This window comes from Mercenaria mercenaria, chromosome 15, assembly GCF_021730395.1.
Source record: "Mercenaria mercenaria strain notata chromosome 15, MADL_Memer_1, whole genome shotgun sequence".
Lineage (NCBI taxonomy): Eukaryota > Metazoa > Mollusca > Bivalvia > Venerida > Veneridae > Mercenaria > Mercenaria mercenaria.
Genome location: NC_069375.1, coordinates 57,811,529 through 57,831,712, shown reverse-complemented (window position 1 = coordinate 57,831,712; position 20,184 = coordinate 57,811,529). Strand labels below are relative to the sequence as shown.

Genomic DNA, 20,184 nt, shown 5'->3' with positions numbered 1-20,184 from the left:
ATAACCTTGACCTTGTTCCCAGAAACCCCAAAACCAATCCCAAGCTACAACTTTATATAAGTTGTCTAAACACCAAGTTTCATCATGATAGCTCATTCCTAAGTTAAGTTATTGACCGGAAACCCTTTTCCTATTTTAAGTAACAGTGACCTTGACCTTGACCCCAGAAACCCCAAAATCAATCTCAGCCTTTGTCTTGATATAAGCTACATACATACCAAGTTTTATTCAAATATCTTTACCGAAACAAAAATTATTGACCGGAAACCCTTTTTCTATTTTAAGTAACAGTGACCTTGACCTTGACCCCAGAAATCCCAAAATCAATCCCAGCCTTTGTCTTAATATAAGCTACATACATACCAAGTTTTATTCAAATATCTTTACCGAAACAAAAGTTATTGACCGGAAACACCAGTTTGACGCCGCCGCCGCCGCCCGCCCGCCCGACCGACCTCTACCCCAATCTAATAACTCAGGTTTTCGTTGAAAACCTGGTTAAAAATGTTGCCTATGTCAAACCGAAAGTATGTTTTCCGACTGCTTACGAACCCGTCGAGCATCTTCGGATTTTTTCGGAAGACTCCTCCAAAACGAGGCTATAATTTATAAATAGATGCAAAATATATTATATGCCCAAACGATAACGTGATTTTTACAAACTTAGCACATGGAATTCAACAATTTTGTAACTCACAAAAACTTCATAAAAATCATTCTTATAATACAGGTAATAAACAGCTATACTACAAGTTTTCAGGCCCTTCCCGAATAAAAGTGTTTTTACAACATCGTCTGCAAACTTTTTCAGTTAATCTCTTTTCAGTATAATTTTAAGAATATAAATGAATAACTGTCTTACACTGCAGAAACAAAATGTGATTGAAATTAACCTAAATACACTGATTTATGTACATATTGCTACATTAATTTGATAAGATTTTAGACATTAAACACATTGTCTTGGCCTTTATATATGTCACTGTTAATTTTAAACTTAAATTTTGTACATCTCATATTTTTCGTGCAAGTCGTGAATAATTACAGTTATTTTGTCGCGCGTCTTTTAACGGATACGAAACAATTTTAAAATCATGTGATCCCGAAGAATTTCCGACCGATTACGGAAAAACGATAAACATGAAAGTAGGACAAAATGTCCACCCATGTCAGTCTAAGAAAATACAGAAACAATCATTTGTTTCTCTGTACATGTGTTGATTTCACGGGAATATTGCACGGCTATCGTAATGTTTAGTATTATATTTCAAAATGTGTAGTCTTTTTTTAAGAGTTATGTCTATTCATTTGTCTTTATTTTGCACCTTTAATGTGTTTATAGACCTCATCGGAACAAAGAAGCCGGTAGGTAAATATATATAATATATATATTTACTCGGTCATGGAGGTTCCCAACCTCATCGCTAAAATTTATTACAACAAAGCAATATAATAGTGCATTTAGAGTCCGCTTGAGGTGAGGTCGATATAGTCGTCGCATTTGGCGGGTCGGTGTATGTACGACTGTGCGTCCTTCGATATTGTCCGGACCGTAACCTTGACGTGGCTGCATGGACCAATCTTATTTATATTTGGTATGAATGTTTACCTCAATGTACGTAATTACGGGGTCACCGCTGATTACTATTGCACCTTAAGAATGTTGTAAAGCAAAACACCCATAAGCTATAAGTAGATCTAATACCTTTCTTGAAATTCATCGCCAACACAGAAAAATCTGTCACGGTCAAGGTCAGGATAGCGCTCTCTGCATGCCTTTCGTTGCAGAACTGGCCTTCGATTTTGTCTCATTTCGGAAAACAGTTTGTCCATGTTTTCCGCTATATCTGGAGCGTGACCCCACCCTGCAGTATATGCACCATACGACTGTGGGAACGATATCATGGCCTGTAGATGTACTTTGGCTATTCCAAGAGATGTATCGCCTGAAAGTGCATACAAAATGCTCTATTTAAAACCGTTACTTTACCTGTATCGGTCTTCCATTATTTTTCTTTTTTTTTATTTCACATTGAATGTATAAGTTGCAAAACAATAACGTTGAATTCAAAGCAACAGATCAACTGCGTATTTTTTGGGTTTTTTTTGCGTAAATACCTAATTTAATTTGCAAAATACGCAATAGAATTTTCTTCAAATGCATATTTGAACTGATGTGTAGGACCAAAATACCCAAGTCTCATCCCGATACGTGCGTATATTTAAAGCAAAAATTTATGACTAACTACTTTCATAGAAATAGTTGGCGTCGGTTTTGAAATTCAATGTAAAAAGTATTTTGAATGACACTATATCGAGTTGTACAAAGTGTATACTTGCAATAGAAATGTCGACGAAATGTGCGCGTTCCGGCGAATGGGTTAATACAAAAATGGTAAGAGAATTGACAAGTGTGATTACTGAAAAACTGGAATAATTAGCTGAAATGCACGGATACCCAATTAATGTAAAAATCATTGGGTAACGGGTTTTGAACTATCCTATGCAGTTTAGCCAATACTCATTTCAAATCAAAATGATTCGGGTAATATCCAATTTACTGCGAAATCCTGTCAGTTGCTCCGGTTGAATCATTTCTTCTTGATGCTGTTTTGTTTTAGAGGTATCGTTTTTCAAAGCCGCCAGTGTACTCTATAATATTTGTCACATTATATATATAAAAAACTTGCAGGGGCCTCCGTGGCCGAGTGGTTAACGTCGCTGACTTCAAATCACTTGCCCCTCATCGATGTTTATTCGACCCTCACGCCGGGCGTTGAATTCTTCATGTGGGAAACTGTTTAGATGGCTTACGGGAGGCCAGTGGTTCTACACGGGTGTCCGCCCTCGGTAAAATAATTTACATAGGGGAACCTGGGATATACTAGCCTCGACACCCTAGTGGTAGCGCGTCCGCTTCGAGTTCGGTCGTGGGTTCGATCCCCGGCCGCGTCATACCAAAGACGTGAAAAATGGTACCGGTAGCTCCCTTGCTTGGTGCTCAGCTTTAAAAGAGAAACTGGCCTCTTCATTCATACCCTCGTGGCGATGGATTCCATCAGGAATGAGGTGTCGAGAATGATTAATATAAGTTGTAGAACTTCCTTCACAGGCGACCTTAAGTAAATTATGAATAGACCTGGGGTCATCCTGCATTCCACAAATTCTTTTTAATACTTGACTACTAACCCGTAGGAAAACAGATTGGACGAAGGAATTTGTTGAATACCGGTCTCTCTGTCTCAAATTCGCCTAGATCAAGCAAAGCTATATCATTTTCCCGGATACCAAGAGGCTCGATTTCTTTTCCGGTATAATTGTCATGGATTAAAACGTTCTTTACCACTAGCAAAATCTCCTCCTCGGCCGTCATGTATATATTATAGTCTTTCAGATAGATGTTGATCTATAATAGAAACATTGATTTATTGATAGCTGGAACACAAACCTCTCTGATATTAATGAAATACGGTCAAACTTGTCCATAAAGTCCATCTTTAGGGAGCCCGATTGTTGTCTTTATTTGCAGGCAGTATTTATTATTTCTCCCACCACGTGGACCCCGGCCGCGTCATACCATAGACGTAAAAATGGTACTAGCAGCTTCCTCGCTTGGCTTTCAGCATTATGAGGGTAGTGCTAGGACTGGTCAGCACGGTGTCAGTATAATGTGACTGGGTGGGGTATCATGTCACGTGTCTACGGCGTGATATTCTAGTTAGGCAGCACTATAAAGTTGGGCATTGTGCTCACTGCTACAAGTAGACACCGTCGTTTATATAACTTGGCTCCAGGAATGTGCATGCGCTCTAAGAAGTATAGGAGTCCTTTTGACTTGATAAATGTGCATGCGCTCTAGTACGGCAACTTCGATAATGAGCTAAATCGGCCTAGACATTTTGGAGTTATGGCCCTTGAATTACCAAAATCGGACTTTTTACTCCTGTCCACGCTCTTAGTCGAACATTTCTTATCCGATCTTCACCAAACTTAAACGAAATGTGTTTGACCATAAGTCATCGGCCAAGTTCGATAACTAGCCAAATCGACCTAGGCACTTCGAAATTGTGGCACTTGAATTACCGAAAATCAGCTTTTTTACTCTTAAAAGGTATGCTTGTAGTGAGTAAACGATATATAAAATCTGACTTACTATTTAGATGATTAGGCAGTTGTGGGAGACATGCGCTTTTCTTAAAAACAGCTCTAGTTAAGAAGTCTATTTACACGGGAAAAGTTTAAAGTCTTAACTGCAACTACTTTAGAGCCAGATGGGTGCAGTTCACGCACGACTTTCAGTAACGATTTAATTTTATTGGTAGTTACTAGCAAAAACTTACTATTCCCTATTTGACAGTCCTTCATAGATACGCAGCAAAAAGCAACCATCTACGACTTTAATGAAATGAGTACACGTGGTCTAGCTTAGATATTAGCTTGTTAAAAGAAACCACTATTTGCGTGCTTACTGAATCATCTCGGCTGTGTCAAGTCATAAATTATTTGCAAAACGTCTTGAATACAAAATGTACACATGTGCAAAATGATGTAACCAACAGTTCGAATCAAATGTAAGGTATATTTATATTAATGTCGTAATTACCTGTGACGCATTAAACGGAATAACTAAGTTGTCTTCCACCGTAGAAACACAGCTTGCTGCTGCTATCGCAAACTATAGCTCCACCACAAGTTCTTGGCAACATACCGTCGCTTATAACGCTCAGCCATCCAAGCCAGGGCCAGGCTCCCTAGTAATTCAAAACATTTTAAATTTCTCAAATGAATTAGTTGACGTAGTGTATGTTAAAGATATTAGAGAGTTTGAGATTTCAAACTTCGCCTTCCCCTTCAACGTCTCTCATATATATTTTGGGTAAAACGTCACCGATACGCGTGTATTTTATTTATATCACACGTTGCTACTAAAGTTTTCCATGTAATATCACGTAAGCCTAAAACTTCTCTTTATTACTGTGCGAAATAAAAAGCTTAGTTTCAGGATTTCTGCTTATTAAGTTATTTGATTATTCATATATATAATTAGACTAAATTTGATGCGAAACACTATCAATAGGTATAAGAATAATGAAGTTTTGTATGGCTAATGATTTTAACTAAATACATTGAATTGAACCTGGAAGTATGAAGTTATCAACTGATTTTGAGAAACTTTGAGATTTTGTTCAAACTTTAACTTCTACGGCATATTTGTGTCCCCAGGCGGTATCGATTATACCAGATGGGCCTTTTTGTCGTATGAAGTGAAGTTTTGAACGTCCGAAGATGTGATATCACGAAAGTCGAAACTTCATTCTTTTTACATCTGCTCTGTCCACATACTCGGCATCAAAGACTGAAATCTGGATGGAGGCACATGGCATGACAGTCATTTTACATGAAAAATAAATAATTACGTGTGATTATCATTTGGTAGAACATTTTATTTTCGGACACTTAATACGACAATTGCGTTTTAATTATAAACATAAAATGGTACTAGTAAGACGGAAAATTCTTCTGAAGTATCAGACAATTTCAGATCTATGATATCATGATGAGAGACGTTTCCTGTTAGCCGTATGGGATAAATCCATTCTTTAAATGCACGGAACCAGAGCCTGGCAGAGGGACATTGTGGGTTAATTCCCCCTTTGATTCTTACATTTTACAAAGAAAGTCGGTCTTGAAACTCGGCGTGATCCTACCCCCCCCCCCCCCCCCCACCTCCCTCCTCCTCTGAAATGGGTGACCCCCTCTTTAATGTTGGTGTCCCTCTAACCAAAATTCCTGGATCCGCAGATGCTTTACTTATAAAATAGTATATTAAAATCATATTGTGCTGTCTGAGAGTTTGGCATTAAACAGAGTCATACAGAGTGTCATTATCACGTTAATATGATCATTATAGGTTATTAACTTTGTTTGTGGATATATGCACGAGTTCTGCATCGGTAATTGTCCGCGAAAGAACGCGTGCATATATCCACATACAAAGCTGATAACCTTTTTATTACATATCCACTATCAAATGATTAATTTATATCTAAATTATCGTTCTGTCACGAAAGACAGGAAAAAATACGGAAAAATATTCTCCGAAAACGCAATAAACAAATCAAACTGACGCGCATTAATATTTTCCGCGAAAATGACGTCAACTTGTTGTCGCAACGTGCGCGTGGACGCCATGGACATCACGCGATTCTTTCCATTACAACGTTAAGAAAACATTCCACGTCCTATATTAGTCCAACTCATGACGTAATTATAACTTTCATTTCATTTCAGTCTGATAAATTACTGCGTGCCAGTATCTAATAGGTCAGATTAATCAAAGTGTAAAAGTAAACAAAATGTTGCATAAATTACAAATTAAACAAGCACACAATAGCAACAAAAATCTAAAGAAACGAGATCCGCAATGGACAGAACGTCAGGGGAGGTAACTAGAGTCACGGATTGGGACTAGTCCGATATGAAAGCGTTCAACGTCATGATATGGAAAAATATTGCACGATCACGGTCCATTGAAACCCAATGGAAAATAATTTTAGGTATGTAATTATCATTTTTATTTCCTCTCATGTATGATTTACAATCGTGCATTGTATACTGACTATACTGACATAATTTTATATAAAACCTAAATGTTTGGAGCAACACTAACGAGTTTTTACATTGTTCACATTGTTTTATCTTTTTATTTTATTTATCTATTTATTTATTTTTTTTTATTATTATTATCGCTCTAATATCCATGCGATGATTATATTAATTGAAATGTTTTTTTTTATTTAATTTTCATTTTTTTCATTTTTAAAACCTCTTGTAAAATTCCTGCCCTTTCGGACAATTGGTATCAAAATGCACGAAAAAAAAGATCATAATTACGGATAAATTGAATGGGCGGATTAAAACAAGTTAGGTTCAATCTAAAGTTTGAAATCTCAAGGAATTTTAATCGAACTTCAACTTCATACGTTAACTTCGCAAGAGACGTTGAAGGGGAAGGCGAAGGTTGAAATCTCAAACTCTCTATTATTAATACATTCTAAAACGTGGCACATGTTCTATGACAATTTTCTCACACCGACTTGACTAGCATGTTTTAAGTCTACTTTATTTACAAAGCAAAGGCATTTCACAAGTTCACAAAGAGCAAATAAGTAAACATCAATGCAGCTGGACATGGGTATGCAAGGTTACATCATGTAAATCTCTTCTCGGAAACCGAAGCTATATAATCTTTCTTTACGAGTCATGCAATGTAATCCAACTAAATTTGCAGATTACATCGTCTCTATGGCGTTCACAAATACTGACTGTCATCACTAGCAGAGCTGCATTCTTGTTATACCTGTAGCATATCATTTTAAGTGTACATGTGATTTTGAAATACTGAGTTTTAGGATTACACTCGAGTTTGAAATCATTCTAAGTATTGTTTCATCTGTCTTAACCATATCCAGTATTCATGATCATTTTTATCGTACGTAGCTCTGCTGTGTGACCACTGATTGCCCAATTTCTGCCCTTATTTGAATATCTATTAGGCTACCAGAAATAACAGTGGATGAAGATCTCATGGCAACAAAACTGTTTTTTTTTGTTGACATGTGATCTTTCAACACATGGGTAAGCGGGAAAATAAGCTAGTGGCCATTGTACGCAGGTTTCGTATAGCGGTCTTTATTCGTGGAGGTCTTTAGCATATGTTTGAATGTAGGAAATAGATTATATTCTGGTATACATTCATGACCAGTTTAATGCAGTTTGCAAGCTACGAAGTAATAATGGTTGAAATGGAATACCCGTACTTGCGACAAACTTTTACTGATCAAGCATTGGCAGCTCTAAGTGATGCTGAGTCTAACTTCCAAGCTTTGATTTTCTGTATTACTTTTCGTTTAGATCAATTCATGCAATACCCGTTGCAAGAACTGTTCATTGTTTGAAAGTATTGCACGTACCTTTGCCGCTTTTCGCGATCCCTGGGGTATCTCAGTTTTGCCGGAGATGCCACACTGCCCATAGTCTGTTTTAAAATAGGTTCATAATTTCAATATTGATAAGTTTGAGATTGTTTCTATTAAGTTAACGGACCAGTAATGACACTCGGCATTTTCCGTGAGATCGTGTTTTCTTCGTATACTATTTCGGCATCCTTTGGCCATAATCATATAATCCGGAAAATGCCGAAATGGAGAACGCGGAATTGGACAAAATTTGTTTTCTTATCAATACGGGTCCACTACGTTAAATTTATACTGAGTTAAAATCGATAAGCAATTTTCTTTATTTTCCTTCACCATTTAAATTGTATTCCGGGTGGTAGGATATCTTTGAAATTTAAGATGTCTTTGAAATCGTCAATTATATGATAAAAATCTCCCTATGTAAAATACTTGCTCATGAGAAAGTTTAGATTTTCTCTCGAAGTGTTTGCTTGGAAATGTTGTGTTTACACTGATGAGTTTTATAACAACAACAAATGTAGTCGAAATTAGAATTTTAAATTTTTTTTTCTGTCCTAAATTACCGTAATTTACAACAGAATTGGACAGTTGCATTTAAAGTTCTGGGATTTCCTATTCATTTACATACGAATGAATCGTTTCACTTAAATTCATTTCACTGCAGGTTTCTGATCTCAGCCAATTGTGAAATATATCAACTTTTTGGACAAAAACCTTGTCTACATCTGTCCAGGCCTACGTACCAATATTTCTTTCTGCGATGATATCTCCAACTTTCTCAAGGTCCTCCAATTGCTCCAAAAGAAATACGTGCTCAATGCGCGGTGTTGAGGCTATTTCCGACAAAACAGATTTGTCAATGTTTAGTCCAACGCCGATAGCAAATATCTCAAAACCATCAGCTACAGATAAATGAAAACTGTCAGTATGATATTCTTGCAAGCTTCAGAATACGGTAATTATAGGTCTTAACCGCTTCGCAATTTCAACCTAAAAAAATATGTTAATCGCATTGACATTTTAAGGTTCATCAAGTGTTTGAAGACCACCCCTAAGATGTATTTTAATTTTGGAAATTTATTTCTCATAGACCATTACCTTTTATAATAGATATTCTATATTGTTCAGGGGAAGTAGGAATTCTCTTCTACAAAGGTAAGCATCTTTTGGAATATGTATTTTGTGTATTATTTCATGTACTTCGACTATAAATGTTCTATTTTGTCGAAAAATATTTTTAATAATAACTTCTTTTTCGAAAGTATTTTTTCTTTAACTTTGTATTGCTTGTGTGCGTAACATATTCATTTAGGTACTCCCAGTAATGAAATATGGTTAACTTGTACATTTTCTTAAACATAACAGTATTTTGTCATATTGACAGCTCTACTTTCACTTTCACATTGCAGTTTTCGTAATGTTATGAAATTACATGATTTATTCAATTTCAACAATGGGAGTACCAGGAGAAATATGTTAGGCACACAATAATCAAATACATAATGTCAAAATATTCTTGAAAGTAAAGTTTGATATTTTCTAAAATAACAGAAGTAGAGTACATGTAGTGGTGTAAGAAAAAAAAATATATTCCAAACAGAACAGCATCCGTTCTCCTGAAAGACATTTCTACTTATTCTGAACAATTTGGTAGACATTTTATTAAAACCAAAAACCACCGAGGCCTAAAAACATAAAACAAAAAGTCACCAGAGGGGCAGTTTTAATAAACTTTACACGAACCTTAAAATAAATATGAACTACATTTTCCAATAATAATTTAAAATACGAATGAAAACCGAATTATACCCACATAGGAATAATTTAACCGCAAGTTACAATTTTGTTTTTTCTTTCGTGCAAATTGCTTTAATTTTATCATACTAAAATGTATTTGCATCAATAAAGCTGCAACACAATAATATGTATCACCAACACCAACAGCATAGTTATAAATGCGAAAGGGAAATACTGTTCTTTTCTGCAGTTTGGTATGATCCAAAACAATGTATTGGGTTTATCTAGCCTTACTCATTTGGCTTGCCGTGATGACTTATTTTGTAGCGATAACTGAATGCATAAAGGGAAGTAATTCCATTAATATGCAAATCTGTAAACCTGTCAATTGTCATTGGAGTAAAATGACAGTATATAGGCGCAATAAATCACCTTTGGTGATGAGCTAGCTTTTCACCGGCGGGATTTGTGTGTGTCTGTCCGTGTGGATGCCCAGTACATGGCACTTAAACGTTACAAATGGTGGCAGCGGTAGGATGAAGTCAACTGCCGGACTGGAGTTGCCTTACCCATGCATTTCCTAGGCCAAATCTCGGGACGAAATTTCTCGGAGGGGAAAGTAATGTAACGATTACTGAATGCATAAAGGGAAGTAATATAGGCGCAATAAATCACCTTTGGCGCAATCTGGTCAGGATCCATGCTGTTCGCTAACAGTATCTCTAATTCCAATAGGCTTTGAAAGCGAACAGCATGGATCCTGACCAGTCTGCGTGGATGTGCAGGCTGGTCTGGATCCATGCTGGTCGCAAAGCCACTATGTTGATTTTCTCATGGCACGGCTCATTTATTTTTTTCCAGAGTGTTGCGAACGTTTACGAAATGGTTCTATTTAATACGATGGCAAATATATTTTAATTACCAATCTTCAGATTGTCCGCTATTGACTTAGATCTCTCAATCCTGTTAGCTGCCAAAGTGCTTGTAACCTCACCGTCCGTTATTAGAAACACAGCACGTGTCGCGTACCTCAGGCGCGACTTGTCTACAGCGAACAGTATTTTTGCCACGAAGATTCTACCAGAAACTGTCAGCAATGCCCTCCTTAAGTCTGTTCCACCTCTTGTATTCTGAAATGGAAAGGAGTAAGAGAATTTGTAGTTACTTATCACCGAAGACAAACGGTAATGTAGGCATACGTCAGGTATTTTAAAAACGGTCTAGGTATTAATAAGTTTCTAAATGTAGTAAACTGGCAATATACGTAGAAAAACGTGTATGATACTGTTTATTTGGACTGTTCAAAACAAACGCGAGGTTTCGATATGCGTAGTATATACCTACTTAAATGCAGGCTTGCTGAAACGTACTAAAAAGTAGTAAAACGTATTTAAAACGTACAGAAACGTACTTGAACCTAGTTGCAGCCTGCGTACTAATGCGAATCGTGTGAGCTTTGATACGTCTTTACGACGTCTAGCTACGCCTTATTCTACGTTTTGCTAGTTTATTTGTGTGTGGGGCATGGGGGGGGGGGGGGGGGGGGGGGGGGGTTGTGCGTGTGTGTGTGTGCTGCTTGTTATCACTTTGTGTTACTACGTGTAGCTACATTTTTCCGGTTGAACTCGTTTCAACCCGTAAAGTGAAACGTAGGGACTCGCCGTAAAACATAACGAATCATGGCATGATACACATAATTAGACGTACATGTACCGAACCTCACTGAGCCTGACGCATGTCAGACCGGACAATACGAAGTAAAACGCTCTGGTGACTAGAAACCTAGGCAAAACCTAATTTCCGCAAAACACGAGGCAAAAATTTGACAATCAGTTATACTTCCTGGTTATTTGAATTTTCTGATTCTTTGTTATTTTTGTCTCCTATAGTTACTGACAGCTATCTTTCATGCAAAGTAAAAAGCGAGAAATATGTTTAGCAAAATAAATGAAAACGAAATATTATGACAGGCAAAACTAAGCGAGGATTTAGCAACTTTTAAACACCATTCGTACATGTTTTGAATAGTTGATGTATTAACAGTAATACAAATCTCGCGTAAATGCACACTGCATTAGAACGAGTGCACTCCGTGAAAAGTGTGTATTTTAAAAGTTTAAGTTTATACCTGAATTGCGTCAATTAATGCCTTAACCGCCTCTTTTGATCTTGCTTTTGTATCATCCAAGTTGAATTTAATATCGGCATTATTACTGAACGTCACCAAGGCAAACCGTGTGCCGTTCTTGCCTGAAGAAAACATTAACATTTTGTTTTATTTTGCTTTTCGTGCAACTATGATGGGTTAGTGGAAGTCACCTTATGTTAAATATATGTAATGTAAACAAAACTAGAAAGAGCTTGGAATGTAGAATTCTTCGTGTGAGGAAGTCATTCGACTGGCTTACAGAATGTCGTGGGTTCTACCCGTGTACCCATGAGGAAAGTTTATAATACGGTAAATTGAGGGGAACATGGGATTGTCCTTCAGCAGAAAAAGCTTGAAAACATCGCTAAACCTAAAAGAAAACATTACAAAAACTTCTTTGATATTGGAGAAAAAGACATTTGTACATTGTGGTTAGATAAACGACTATTTAAAGTTTAATTGCACAGCAGTTTTTAGCCACGATGGCGTTATCTCGAGAGGTTAAATATCTAAGCAGCTGACAGAAAAACCCTTATACATTGATATTAATGAAAAAGCTGACTAATTTGAATTTACCTCCTGTCGCTTTGTCCGAGACTCCATATATGTCAACAAGAAGTTTCATGAACTTCTTTGCATACGCCAAAGATGTGTCACCTATACTGGACGATATGTCGACTAATAACACGATGTCAAGTCCGCTTTTACCGCGTCTTAATTTGACGGCTGAAAAAGCCGAAAGGTAAATTTCAACTACAATAGCAGTTTGTCGCACTTTGATCAGACATATTATTGACAGTTTGATAAATTAAGTTTAAGTAGTGTATATTATAAGGCTATTAGCGCTGTCTGACCTCATTTGACCCCTCGCCTTTAACCCAAACCAACCAATGCCGACCAATTAAAAAACCCACAGGTTTTAACAACTTACTGTGAAAACCTCTGGTTTAACCAAATGAAAAAAATAAAGCTTTACGACACAAGTATGACAACAGTGCGACACCAATGCGACACCAGTGCGACACCAAAATGACATCAGTGCGACACCAAAATGACACCAATGCGACACCAAAATGACACCAGTGCGACACCAATGCGACACCAGTGCGACACCAATGGACACCTGCGACACCAAAATGACACCAGTGCGACACCAATGCGACAACAGTGCGACACCAATGGACACCTGCGACACAAGTGCGACACCAAAATGACACCAGTGCGACACCAAAATGACACCAATGCGACACCAAAATGACACCAGTGCGACACCAATGCGACACCGAAATGACACCAATATGACACTAGTGCGACACCAAAATGACACCAATATGACACTAGTGCGACACTATAAAATATCTTAAAAAACATGTTATACAAACAACTAAAGTCATCCAACCGTAGGATTATACCATAATCACACGCATGACTGAATCCGAGTCCAATGCATACGGGTACTTCCTTTACTACCGTCATATTCTTCATATCAGTTATTGTAATTGAAGTGACACACGGTGTGTTTACAAAGTAAACATATCGGTTAACTTCATGAATGATAGTAAATGCCACTCCCGTTTAAACTTCCCTGTTTTGTTTGATTTAAATCCGATACGTTTGCACTTTACGCTTTACAGTTGATTTAATATAAGTGTTTTATTAAATTTAAATACATATAATATAAATGAGTTTACAGAATAAAATATATTGTTTAAAAGAAAGAAAACTTACTGATAATATAAATCCTCATTATGTTACAGCAAACAACGGGAGAAAATGATAATGGCTACCTGATCATCTTGTGGAAGAATGAAATCAAAGTTTGTTAAAAGTACAGGGGGTAATTTAGATATTCATAAAGCAATGTTACCTTTATTACCTAAGAAAGGTTTAACACTCCCAGAATACAACTATTGCGGGCCAGGAAACCCTTTAGATAATGGGCCTCCTGTTAATGAACTGGACGCAGTATGCAAGACCCATGACTTTTGCTAGGACAGTGGTGTAAAAAAAGGTACATGCGACAAGCAAATGCTTTCCAACTTAAATAACACTAAATCAAAAACATTTGGAGAAAAGATTGCAAAACATTTAGTTGTAAAACCAGCAATTAAAACGAAATACAAACTTGGGCTTGGACGTTAGTCAAAAAACGGGAAAAGGGGATAGAGTATTTACTTGGACGTAAGTCCTTGGAAGCTAAAAGCTTACTCAAAAAGGGCCCCGAAATAACACGGAGTGATAAATTAGCAGAAGAATTACATAAACCAATTAAACGAAAATTTATGAAACGAAGAGTGATAGGTAATGATATTGATGATACTTGGTCTGCTGATTTAGTTGATATGCAAGCTTTTTCAAAATATAATAAAGGTATAAAGTACTTGTTAACCGTTATTGATATATTCAGTAAATACGCTTGGGTTACTCCATTAAAGAATAAAACTGGAGAATATGTTACTGAAGCATTTGATAAAATAATTTCTGACGGTAGAACACCTACAAATTTATGGGTAGATGAAGGAAAAGAATTTTATAAAAAAAAGTTTGAATCATTTTTGAATAAAGATAAGATTAATATGTATCATACATTTAATGAAGGAAAAGCTGTAGTAATTGAAAGATTTAATAGAAGTTTAAAAAGAATAATGTGGAAATATTTTACAGCAAATAATACTTACACTTATTTAGATAATTTGCAGGATATGGTTGATAAATATAACAAAAGAAAACATTCTAGTATGAAAATGACACCAACTGAAGCCAGTAAAAACTTAATTTAAGGTACTATATACTTTAATTTATATGGTAATTTAAAGATATCAAAGAGTAAACCAAAGTTTAAAATTGGTGATCGAGTTCGTTTAAGCAAACTTAAACGACATTTTGAAAAAGGATATACACCAAACTGGACAGAGGAAATATTTATAATTTATGGAATTAATAACACAACTCCCAGAACATACACTATTAAAGGCGTACGCTAGAATTCCCTGTATATGAGATGGGCGAAAATTTTCCCAATAACAGAATTTCTTTAAACTTTGGATATTGAAGGACAATCATCTAAGAAAAAAAATGCAATAAAAATCATAGGTCACCGGTATCGAAAAAGAGTTATCTGCCCTTGAAAACGCCATTTTTTGGGGAAATGCGGTTTTCAAGGGCAGATAACTCTTTTTCGATACCGGTGACCTATGATTTTTATTTCATTTTTTTGTTTCTTAGATGATTGTCCTTCAATATCCAAAGTTTGAAGAAATTCTGTTATTGGGAAAATTTTTGCACCAAATTCTAGCATACGTCCTTAAAGATTTAAATAATGAAATAATTCAAGGTTCATTTTATGAGCAAGAACTTTTACCTACTAAACAAGAGGTTTTTAGAATAGAAAAAGTTATTAACGATACTATAAGAAAAAACAAGCTTTAGTAAAATGGAAAGGTTATAGTTAAAAATTTAATAGCTGGCTACCATTTAGTGAATTGGAAAAAACTTTAATTTAAAAAATATACTATATAAATGAGTAATAAAAATCTAATTTCTAATGGAATAGAAACAATAGATCAATTAATAGACCACTTAAATAAACTTGCTGCTGCTTATAGAAAAAGTTATAAATTTTGTGGAAGAGTAAATACAGGATTACAAATTACAGCAGGTATTTTGGTTGCTCAGCTGCATTAGCACTTGTTCCAGCTATTACTATATTTGTAGCAGTTGCTGGCGCTGTTCCATCAGTAATTACAATATTTATTAATAGACTAAAAGTTGAAGACAAAAGAGCTATTTTAAAGTTACATCATCACAAAATAAAACAACTTATAACAAAAGCATGGATTGCAGCTTTAGCTGTTCATGACCCTAATGATCCTGGAAAAGTAAATAAAGAAGATTCAAATAAAGTTATTCAGGATATTTTTACAATACTGTTAGAAATGCAGAAAGAAAAAGACTATTCAATGCCTCTTGAAATGCATATGAAGGAATTTAAACTTAACGGATATAAAAATAGAAAAGAAGAAGAGTTGTATTAAATTTAGATTGCTGGATTTATTTCTTTACGTGCGTTTTTTAAAGATATTTTTCTATAAGTATATTATATAAATGGTTAATAGAAAGGTAGATAATGATTTTTCAATAAAACTATCTTGTACTTTAGGAAAAATATGGAATGAAGAAAGAGAAATAAAAGAATTAAGAGAAAAAGAAAAAAAAAAGTAAAGAGAAAGAGCTTATTTCTGGTTCAATTGATGCTGGAAATAATAATGAACAACTAAAAAATGAAAGTATTAGAATAATTGATGAACTATTAAAAATAAATAAATTGTTACCAAAAGAACATGAAATGTTATATAAAAAATATTTTTCTTGAATATTTAAATGGAACAAAAAATAGTATTAAGTTCTGAAGCTGTTAAAAATGATAATATTAAAAACATTCCAATCGATTTTACAGTCAGATTCAGTCGTTCCTTAATTTTAGATAAAAATAAAACTTATGCTATTGGTTTAGATAGTATTAACACTATGACTTACTCTTGACATAATATTAGTGATGAATACGATAATAAAAGAATTCGTTATAATAATGATAAAGATTGGAAAGATATCATATTTCAAAATGGTTCTTACAGTTATAGAGACATCAATAATCATATCAGAGAAACATTAATGGCCAATGATGATTTTAATGGCGAATCAAATATTGCTCCAATAAGTTTGGAATTTGATTTAAGTAGTTTTAAAATATTAATTTCAATTTATGATAAATTTATGTTGGATTTAAGAATGTCAAATTTTCATACATTGCTTGGATTTGAGAAAAAACCTTTAAGAAATACTGAATTGGGAACTACAACACCAAATATAACTAACTCTGTGGATACAATTTACATTCATTGTGATTGATAATTCACTTGTTCATGGTAATTTTAGTGATATTATCTATGCTTTAAGTACTGCAGATTTAACAAGAGCTTATCCGTTTACAAAAGTACCAAACAGAGTCGGATATTCTGAAATTAATAAAAATGTTATAAATTCAATTAGAATATATATTACAGATGTATTTGGTACAATAATTAATTTTAATGGAGTTGACACAAGTTTTACACTAATTTTAAAAGAAATATAAATATATAATGTACAAAAAAGTTTATGATAAAAATAAAGGAATATTTATTTATGTTGATCCTTGGAACGGAGAAGAAATTATGCAAGGTTCAGGTATCTTTGACACTTTAACAAAATTGTTTTCATCTTCTGTTGCATCTTCAATTGCGAGTGCCGGAAAAAAAAGCTCTGGAAACTGCAGGAAAATCCGCGCTTGGAAGTGGAACAAAAAAGATTGGAACGGAAGTCGGAAGTTTAGCTGCTGATAAAATTACAGAAAAAAATCAAAAGTTTAAAAAAAAACTGCTGTTGGTGAATTAATTGCCAAGAAATTACAAGAAAAAAATAATAGTGAAAATAATAATGATAATGAGGAGGATATTAATATAAGAATAAACAAAATATTATCAGGATCTGGGACTTCAGCTCAGCGTAAACGTATTAACAGATTAATTTATAAAAGATAAAATAATATATAATATACATGTTTAGAACAAAGCAGTATTTTGAAAGATACGAACTAACCCCTATTCAATTAGATACATCTCTAATTTCTGTCTTGGGAAATAATGTTAAACAACAAAAAAGTACAATTAATGATAGAAGTTCATATTTTGATTGGTTTAATGGTTATTTTGAAGTAAGTTTTAAAGTTAATAAACTTGCTAATGGTAACAATTATGGTGGCGATGATCAAACTGCTCTAATTAATAATGCAGCTTCAATAATTGATCAGCTAATAATTAAACAAAATGGAAAAATTGTCTATGATTGTAATAATTTACGTAAGGAAATAAATGTATAAAATTTAGTTGAACTATCTAAGAATTATGTAGAAACAACTGGAACAAATGAATTTATTTATTTAGATACTACTGCTGTTGCTGAAAGTAAAAGAAACTAAGCTGGATATAATCCAGGTTTTGCTTCTAGAAAGGGATTAATCCAGGGTGGTAGTGAGGTAAATGCTAAAATTCCATTAAATAATTATTCATTTTTTCAAAGTTTGGAACAAAACATGTTACCTCAAGCCAAATACAAATAACATTACAATTAACAAATGATGATGAATTAATTTACAGAGCTAATGCTGCTGATGCAGGTAGGGTAATTGTAACTAGATTAATTTTATTGGTTCCACGTTTAATTTTTAATCCATATGGACTTAATTTAATTTCTGAAAGATATATGAAAGCAACAAGTTGGAAATATCTTCGTGAAATGATAACACAATCTGTAGATACACAGCAAAATAATATAACTTTTAGAAAAACAGCTGGTGTACAAAATCCCGAATATGTGTTTGTTTATTTACAATGGCCTGATAAAAGTAATTCACAAGAACATAATCCACATTTATTAGATACATTTAAAGCTAATGCAGCAGATAATGATTGCAAGCTGAAATCTTGCCATCTTGAAGTTGGTAACGGTGTTTCTTTATCCTGAAACGGAATATACAAGTATATCAAGAATTTATGATGATGTTCTTAATTATTCTTATAAACAAATTAATAAAACTACTGGAAGTCTCTGAAATTTATCAAATTTTAAAAGTTTGTTTGGATTTGTTCATTTTAACTTAGAATTTAAAAAGGAAGGAATTACAGAAGATCCTAAGCATATTACATTAACAACTAAATTAAATGTTCGGCCAACAGCTAATATCCGTGTTTATGCAATTATATTGTATGAAGAAACAGTTGAAATAAATACTATGGGAAATGAACTTGTTATTGTGTAAATAAAATATATATAAAATATATAACGGCATCAAATTATATTGAATACATGTATAAAGTAAATTTAACAGATGGACAGAAAAAAAAATTAGCACAAGCTTATAACAACAAGATTCCACATACTTTTAGATTAAAACATGAACAGTTACGTGGAAACTTCCCTTTACTTTTAACAAAAACACAGATTAATCAAATTGAAAAGTCTATTAGGAATAAGATGGGAAATTACAATTTCAAAATAACAAATGTCCGGTCAAGGTCAAAATGGTGGATTTTTGGGAGCTTTGGCTGGTTTGTTAGGTCGAACAGTACTTCCGGTAGCTGCAAAAATAGCTCCAAAAGTATTAGGGCCGTTAGGCGTTGGTGCTCTTTCTGGTCTTGCCAGTACTGGTGTCTGTAAGTTACTTGGAAATGGTATGATTTTGGTAGCTAGCTAATGATAAGAGAAACATAATATCACCATATCTTACACCTAATCAAAGAAAAGAATGAAGGGGATCAGGAGTAATTAGATTAACACAAAAACAAAAACAAAACGGTGGGTTTCTAGGTATGCTTGCGGCTAGTCTAGGGATACCTTTGATTACATCCTTGTTAAGTGGTAAATGCATACAAATTGACTCTCGACGAAGGCCTTACAGACGAATTCCTATTGCAAAAAAAAGTAAAATTTATAAACAAACCAATTTCTACCTTTGAAATTAAACAATGGGTAAAACAATTAAAAAGTAAAAACTTTCGGGGTGTATTTAGCAGAAATAATCTACCAAAACAAAAGAATCAAAGGTCGAATGTGGAATAATCAATTTCGATGACTCTGCTGGGTCTGGAACACATTGGGTATGTTATATTGGTAAAATATACTTTGATCAAACCAAGGGTTTTCTTCATAGTACTTTGTACTTTGATCCATTTAGACTTCCTCCACCAAAAGAGGTAATTAGTTATATTCCGGATGTAAAATACAATAACATACAATATCAAAACAAAACAAGTGTATTATGTGGTTATTATTGTTTATTTTTTATAAAAATGTTAAAAGATGGTATAAACATATATGGTTTATTGTATATAATACTAAAAATTAATAACGTAAAACATAATGAAAAAATCAATTAAAATTCAATTATTCAGTAAATAAATTTCATTTTCATTGATTAATCTGAACAAGTTGCAATTGGTAGAATATCAATGTTGACTGGCAGTATTATTGTTCTAAGCATACTTCAGAACTGTTTAAACAATTTTGAAGTCTACGTATCGTAACTTTTGTGTATAAGTCGTATTTTTGACTGAGGATAATCATATGACTCAAGTGTATTTATAACCATTAAATTGTTAATTAATGTATAATAAAGTAGATAAAATGATGCGTTTTTTCATAATCATTAGACATAGGTATTTAGTAAATTAGGATAATCAGTCAATTTAAAGCGGTCAATGACAAAATGTTGTCTTCTATAGA

General features: G+C 34.1%; 1 pseudogene; it reads right to left on the bottom strand.

Moving 5' to 3' along the window:
* Positions 1–1,683: 1,683 nt before the first annotated feature.
* The window catches only part of LOC123555719 (uncharacterized), a 43,475-nt pseudogene continuing 24,974 nt past the window's right edge, over positions 1,684–20,184 (bottom strand).